Raw genomic sequence first — 7,266 nt, 5'->3', positions numbered from 1 at the left:
TCAGTCACCCTGGTGGGCCTAAATACTGCCGAATTTCAGATATATCGGCCCAGAACGTTTCTTACAAAATGAAAACCCCCCCCCAAAAAACAGACGGAGGAAATTAAAAAACAAACAAAAGAAAATGCTACAATTTCGCGATTGAGGCCAATACACATAACCTATACATACACTTTTTTTTAATACAATCAATAACCCCGAAGTACCCAACTGCCTACCAAATTTCAATACTAATAATACAAAATGTATAATAATCCTAGAAGAAACAACAGGTTCCCGCCAAAGGCTTGGGAACCTAGTAATGTACTACTACTACTACTACTACTACTACTACTACTACCTTTATTACTACTACTACTACTACCTACTACTACATCATCATGTACTACTACTATTACTAAAATAATTAAAACAAACAAATTAACTATTAAACAATCTCCCCCCAACCCCCCCCCCCACACAAAAACAAACAAAAAACAACAACCCAGCGACAGCAACAGCAACAGCAACAGCCCCCCTATTTTCAAAACGAGGAGATCGAGGAGAATGGTTTTTTTTTTTTTTTCATTTTCAGTATGCTAGTTATGGACCAAATGTTGCAAAATCTATATTCTAGTAGTCTATAGCGGTGACGATGACGTTTCAATATGATTATAGACGTCAACGTACATTCTTCTGAATTTTGCTTAAAATTAAATTCTGAAAAATGTGAACAGTATCGCTATTTGACTGCTAACAGTGTATAACGGAATTGTATAGTTTTTACAATTTTCCCGAAGCTGTGACTATGTTAAGCGAAGATCACGTACTTTCGGTTAAGTTGGACGTTTTTAATCCGAGTAAGTTTTAAACTTAGTTTGACCATATTTATCTTCTTTCTAGGTATAAACACAAAATATAAATTTTTGTTTTGGCAAAAACAGTCCATCCCAAATTAGCACAACCAAATTTTATACATACAAATAAAAAAGGATAGACGTATTCAAACATTTTACTCATCGCTACCAAGTAAAAATCATTTTTAAAACCCATTTTGACTCCCTTTTGAAAGCAGATTGTGTACACAGTTTCGAAATATGTATGGATGACATTAGGCATACTGAAGTTGAAAAACATGTTTAAAAATAATATATTTGCAATAGACAAGATGTTTAACCAGTTTTTCTTCAAATCTGATTTGTATAGTCACTTGCTGATATTAATAAAAACAACTGTATAGTTAATTGTGATACGAATGCTTACTCTTGTTCTGTGTAAACGTCGTTAAGCGTTAGTTTTTAGAGGGGCCTGCCAATTGTGAGTTTAGAATTCACCACAGTGTCTTAATGGTGCCCATGTTTTTGCATTAAAATTTATTTTTTAATGAATGCTTTAATTTCAATATTGGACATAAACAATTATGCAATAACGTTCCCACCAGTTCCTATTACTTTTGTTTCACTTCGGTTGTCGTAGCCCGAGTGATCTGACTGTAAGAGAGCTAGACGGACTTTTGTATAGTTATACGCTCTCATTACTGTCGGAGACCAAGCTATGTAATTTCCTTACAGTCAGAATACTCGGGCTACGGTGTTTGTAGTTCACTTCTTTTATTTCTTGGCAAACACATACATAATAAACCATTACATTGCGTTTCTCTTTCCTGGGGAATAGTTTTTTCCCCGATAATTAGCTGAACTTGACCCGAATCCCAAAACGAAAATCCTGGTTTATAAATACACATCACGGAATTACCGTTACCTGGTATCATAACATATTATCTATAGCCTATCAGGTAGCACTATACCAATTAATTTCCGGCTGGGTCGAAGTTCGAGGTGCACCGAACTTTTGATAGAGAAGTCAACACCACAAGTCCTGTGATTGGTTATAAATTTTTTTAGTTTCATCTGGGCTAAAAATGTATACAATTTTAATTCATCTAGTACCACTGTGTCAAGTAGCCTTGTGCTTGGAACATGTATGGGGTACATGTAAAAAAAAAGTACTAAAATGTTGTGCGAAACTAGGGGTGTTGTAAAAACATCTGGTTATACCGAAAATGAGCCATGAAAGGTACCATTTTCTGCAGTTAATACTTTGAGGTAGGGGTTGTAGTACTGATATTTATGGGTCATAGTTTGGTTGATATATTGCATATAGTGTTTTTATACACAAACGTTAACATGGTCGCCTATGGGATTTGAATTGGTATAGTCCAACCATCACACATGTGCAGGGAATTATGCAGAGAGTGTGGGAGGCGGGTCTATAGAGTGGCGAGCGAAGTTTCTTCTGGGTTTGGAGTCATGTTCTCCTGGAAAATATAAAACCAAAACCAAAAACAACGACGACAATAACAACAACAACAACAACAACACAAAAAACACCCCCCCCCACACAAGAACCCCCCCCCCCCCCTTAAACAAACAAAACAAAAAGAAGAAACTTCGCTTTAAGCGTGGAGTTTGGGTTGTTGGACCCCCGGAAACCCTCCATGCACACGCGCTGGTCTATCGGCCATCAACACAAGATTTAGGGTTAGGGTTAGCGTGGAGTTTGGGTTGTTGGACCCCCGGAAACCCTCCATGCACACGCGCTGGTCTATCGGCCATCAACACAAGATTTAGGGTTAGGATTATTATAAATCTATTTCTGGGGCGGGACATAGCTCAGTGGTACAGCGTTCGCCTGATGCGCGATCGATCTGGGATCGATTCCCGTCGGTAGGCCCATTGGGCTATTTCTCGTTCCAGTCTGTGCCCCACAACTGGTGTAACATAGGCCGTGGTATGTACTGTCCTGTCTGTGAGATGGTGCATATAAAAGATCCCTTGCTGTTAATCGAAAAGAGTAGCCCATGAAGTGGCGACAGCGGATTTCCTTTCTCAATATGTCCGACGCCATATAACTGTCAATAAAATGTGCTGAGTGCGTCGTTAAATAAAACATTTCCTTCCTTCGATCTATTGCTAGAAACAAATCGCAGTTCTCATCTGTCATGATAGCTTCGTTTATTCCATAAGTTACGAGCGGGATAATATCATATCACATCTTAGTGGTAGAGCTCACTGTATGTGTGTCTCTCTGTTTGTCTGTCTTTCTGTCTGTCTTTGTTTGTCTGTCTCTCACTCTGTCTTACATTTTTAACTACTAAAACGAACTACCTCCATCATATTTATTCGTTAAACATTGAATTTTAGAGTCATTGTGACGATCAGTGGGGGTGGGGTTGGGAGGCGGATAAGATTTCCAACATCCTCCTCTAGGACAGGGTCAGCACCAGAAAATTTGGTATAGTTAAGTAGCTATAAACTTACTATACAAAGATTCCTGCCATTTCAAAAATATACATGTACTGTATTTAAGATATTGAGAAGTTCAGTTTAATATGTGAAACGGTACGAATACTTTATTTTGCAGTTTTTAGTTATTTCGGTCTAATTTAGTATACAATTATATAAAATTACAAATATTAATATCTATTTTGCATTTTATGGTACCCATTATGTCAGTCATTATGTAATAATGCGTCAATACCGTAACACTGTCAGTACCGTAACGAAACAACATGTTACGGTACTGACTACATTTTACAGAAAGGTCACTATTTACTTAAAATGCATAGCTGTATGCAATGTTTCATGGCGCCATAGTGAACACGTCATCCCTTTTTACATAGTTTTAACTGCTAAATCACAGAATCCATTGCGAATATGCGTTACTGTATTGGCGTTGAATAAACATACCAATTCCACATTTAGTAGTAAATTGACCAAAACTTTGTAATCACACAAGCAATTATGCCTACGGTGCTCGTAAAATAGTGGTTATGACAACTTTCATAACTTTCAGAAAATAACTTTATTTTAATCAACATAGGTTATATTAATGTTGCTTCTGTTAGTGTCGCGTTACGGTACTGACATGAAGCTTGGCGACAGAGTAACATTTGTCTCACAAATATTTTTAGTAAATGAAATTGATGTTTACATGCTGTAATGTGAAAAAACACCTTTTAATAATATCAAAAAAACTTAATTCTTTGTAAATTATTTACCCATATAGATGATAGCCCTGACAATATATCGCTTCCCCCTATATTGGCGACATGCTGATTTTGGTAACACGTGATAGCATTAGCATAAAAATGTTCATAATCAGCGAACTTGAGAAAAAATATCTTGTGTAGAATAATGACTTAATATTGTAAGTCACTATTTAGTTATAAATCATGAGAATCTTGTGAGTATTATTGTAAAAATTAGATCCTAAAGGCTTGCGACACCAAAATGGGACTTTATCTGATAATGACCCACAAATAAAAAAAGAACAGACGTATTCAAACATTTTATTCATCGCTACAAAGTAAAAATCATTTTAAAAATCCATTTTGACTCCTTTTGAAAACAGATTGTATACACAGTTTCGAAATATTTTTGTTGTATTGAAAATGTATGGATGGCATTAGGAATACTGAAGTTGAAAAACATGTATAAAAATAATATACTTACAATAGACAAGCTTTTTAACGAGTTTTTCTTCAAATCTGATTTGTAGTCACTTGCTGATATTAATAAAAACAACTGTATAGTTAATTGTGATCCGATTGCTTACTCTTGTTCTATGTAAACGTCGTTAAACCGTAGGTTTTAGTCATCTAAACGAAGTTGGAAGGTGATATATATTATATATGGATATAACGTGAAAAAGAGCTGGACAACAGGCATCGTCCTTTTGGGTGTTCATTGGCCCCAGGTAGGTAAGGTTTCTTGTGACATGCCAATGGCCTGGTGAAATTAATAAAAGTGCTACAGCCAATGGAGCTATATGAAAAAACATAGTGTAATTAATTGTGGTCTGAGGCCACGTCCCGCCTTTGCATACACCCTCGGGTTAAAAAAGAAAAGAAAAAGGGTTAACAGCCTGCATAATATCTCAACACATCCTGTGACGTCACATCCCAGGCTGACGCAGGTCAGCGTCCCCACGCTATCTTGACATCTATCAAATTCACTAACACCGCGCTGTCTCATAGATCCGCGTCTCTATGCTAACCATACCATAGGCGTCGGAAGATGGCAGCAACTGGGGGGGGGGGACTTATTAAATGCGAGTTCATATTTGAAATTAAAAGAAAATCCAATAACATGTTATATGGCAATTTAATACATTGTGTGGCCACCAGCACCAGCAATCACTGCGCGACATCTCCTTGGCATAGACTGAATGAGTCTCTGAATCCGGGCACGTGGATTCCTAGTCCATTCTTCCTGCAGTACATGTGACAGTTGCGGAATCGTCCGAAGCTCAGGGTCACGCTGGCGTACACGTCTGTCCAGTTCGTCCCATAGATGTTCAATGGGGTTGAGATATGGCGATATTGATGGTCATGGCAGCACATTAATGTTCTCATTCTTTAGGAAATCCATTGTTACACACAACGCTCCGTATAAACAAGTTGTAACCTGGACGAGTCTATTCTGGAGGGATGATTTTAATGTTTTGCTATGGTTGGTGTGTTATCTATTATGGGTATAATCTAACCTGTCATCCCTCTGATTATACGCAATGTAAGGGACTGACTAAGAATGCTAAACCTGATAAATACTGAAACAATTCAAATTTATTTCATTTAATCTAAAATCATGCCAATAGAAGGATGGAAGGGGTATTTGTTTATACGGAGCGTTATAGCGATATGTGACCTCGTTTGATTGCACTACAGCTTTCTCCACACAAGAAAGAACCGTCCCCACTTATACTTCAGTTATGCACCGAAGGAATTGTAATATTAAACCTTAGTTTGATAAAACAACATTGTATAACCTTACTCCTACAATGTATAAAACATAATGAACTAACACAAATAGCGGGTGACCTTATTTCAAGTCGAGCTAAGCGTTACTGGAAAATGACGCATGATCTATTTATAGCGCGACGGGACATTCCCCAGTATTGCACCATACCTATGCAATATGCTGGGACATCACGTGATCATTTAGCCAAATTTCCGTCCCTTCAATAAATGATGCTAAACGAACACTTTATCCTCATCATATTCGTGCACCAGCGAACACGTAAATGTCGATGTTGACGTTGCAGGACGGGGCCAACATACGGTCTCCTAGCCCGTAAACCAGCTTCTCAAAGTCGGTTCCGAATGGTTTGTGCAGACACCCTTCTCAAACCAGGTATGCGTCCAGCAGTGTTCGTTGCTGTAGCAGTTCGGTGACGCAAGTGCAGAACCCGGATGTAGCGATCTTGTGCTGCAGTTGTTATGCAAGGTCTTCCACTTCCCATTCCAGAAACATTAAGAAACATGGTCATTCATCCACATTGTACAAAAACCTGATATTTTGTAAAATCAAGTACTTTTCTTCTTTCACCTATGCGTTTCTTTTTTGACAGTGTGTGTGTGTGTGTATATATATATATATATATATATATATATATATATATATATATATACTGAAGGCCAAAAGAAACTTTACCATTTTCAATTTGGAATTTAAGAAAAAATGAATTGTTTTTAAAAAGTAACTCAATCCAAAACACATAGCCCAAACACAACAATAATGTATGCAGAAAATTATACCCGCCCACTGCACGTTTTGGGTGGAACACACAGAAAAGTGAAAAACTCGTGCACTATGAACAACAGCAATTGCACGTGCAATAAGGGTATAAAAACGGTTTAGACGGCATGTCAGACATCCACACAGATAAAAAAAAACCCCAGATGGGAGCCACTCATGCCCACATCGCCAGAATCTTCGGTTGTTCCCGTGTTACTGTTACAAACTTGATGCAACGCTACAGGCAAACAGGGCAGACATCAGACAGGCCAAGAACAGGCAGACCCAGGGTGACTTCGCCTCGTGATGACCGGTACTTGCGTACCTTGCATCTACGAAATCGCTTCCTGACAGTGACGTCATCAGCAATGAATGCCTTAGGTCACAGGGTTAGTAGACAGACAGTGGCCAGGCGACTCAGGACTCATGGAATAAGGGCTTACAGACCATATAGAGGACACTTACTGACACCACAACATCGTCGTTTGAGATTGACATGGGCTAGGACTGTACGACGTTGGCAGCGACGTGATTGGCTGCGGGTTCTTTTCACTGATGAAAGCCGGTTCTGTTTGTTCAGAGTTGATGGAAGACAGCGTGTGTACCGCCGTAGGGGAGAACGAGTGGCGGCTTCTTAGAGCCAACAACGTAAACATATTGCCGTGGCCTGCACGCTCCCCAGACATGTCCCCCATAGAACACCTCTGGG

Source organism: Gigantopelta aegis, chromosome 8, assembly GCF_016097555.1.
Source record: "Gigantopelta aegis isolate Gae_Host chromosome 8, Gae_host_genome, whole genome shotgun sequence".
Lineage (NCBI taxonomy): Eukaryota > Metazoa > Mollusca > Gastropoda > Neomphalida > Peltospiridae > Gigantopelta > Gigantopelta aegis.
This window is presented reverse-complemented; position numbering follows the sequence as displayed.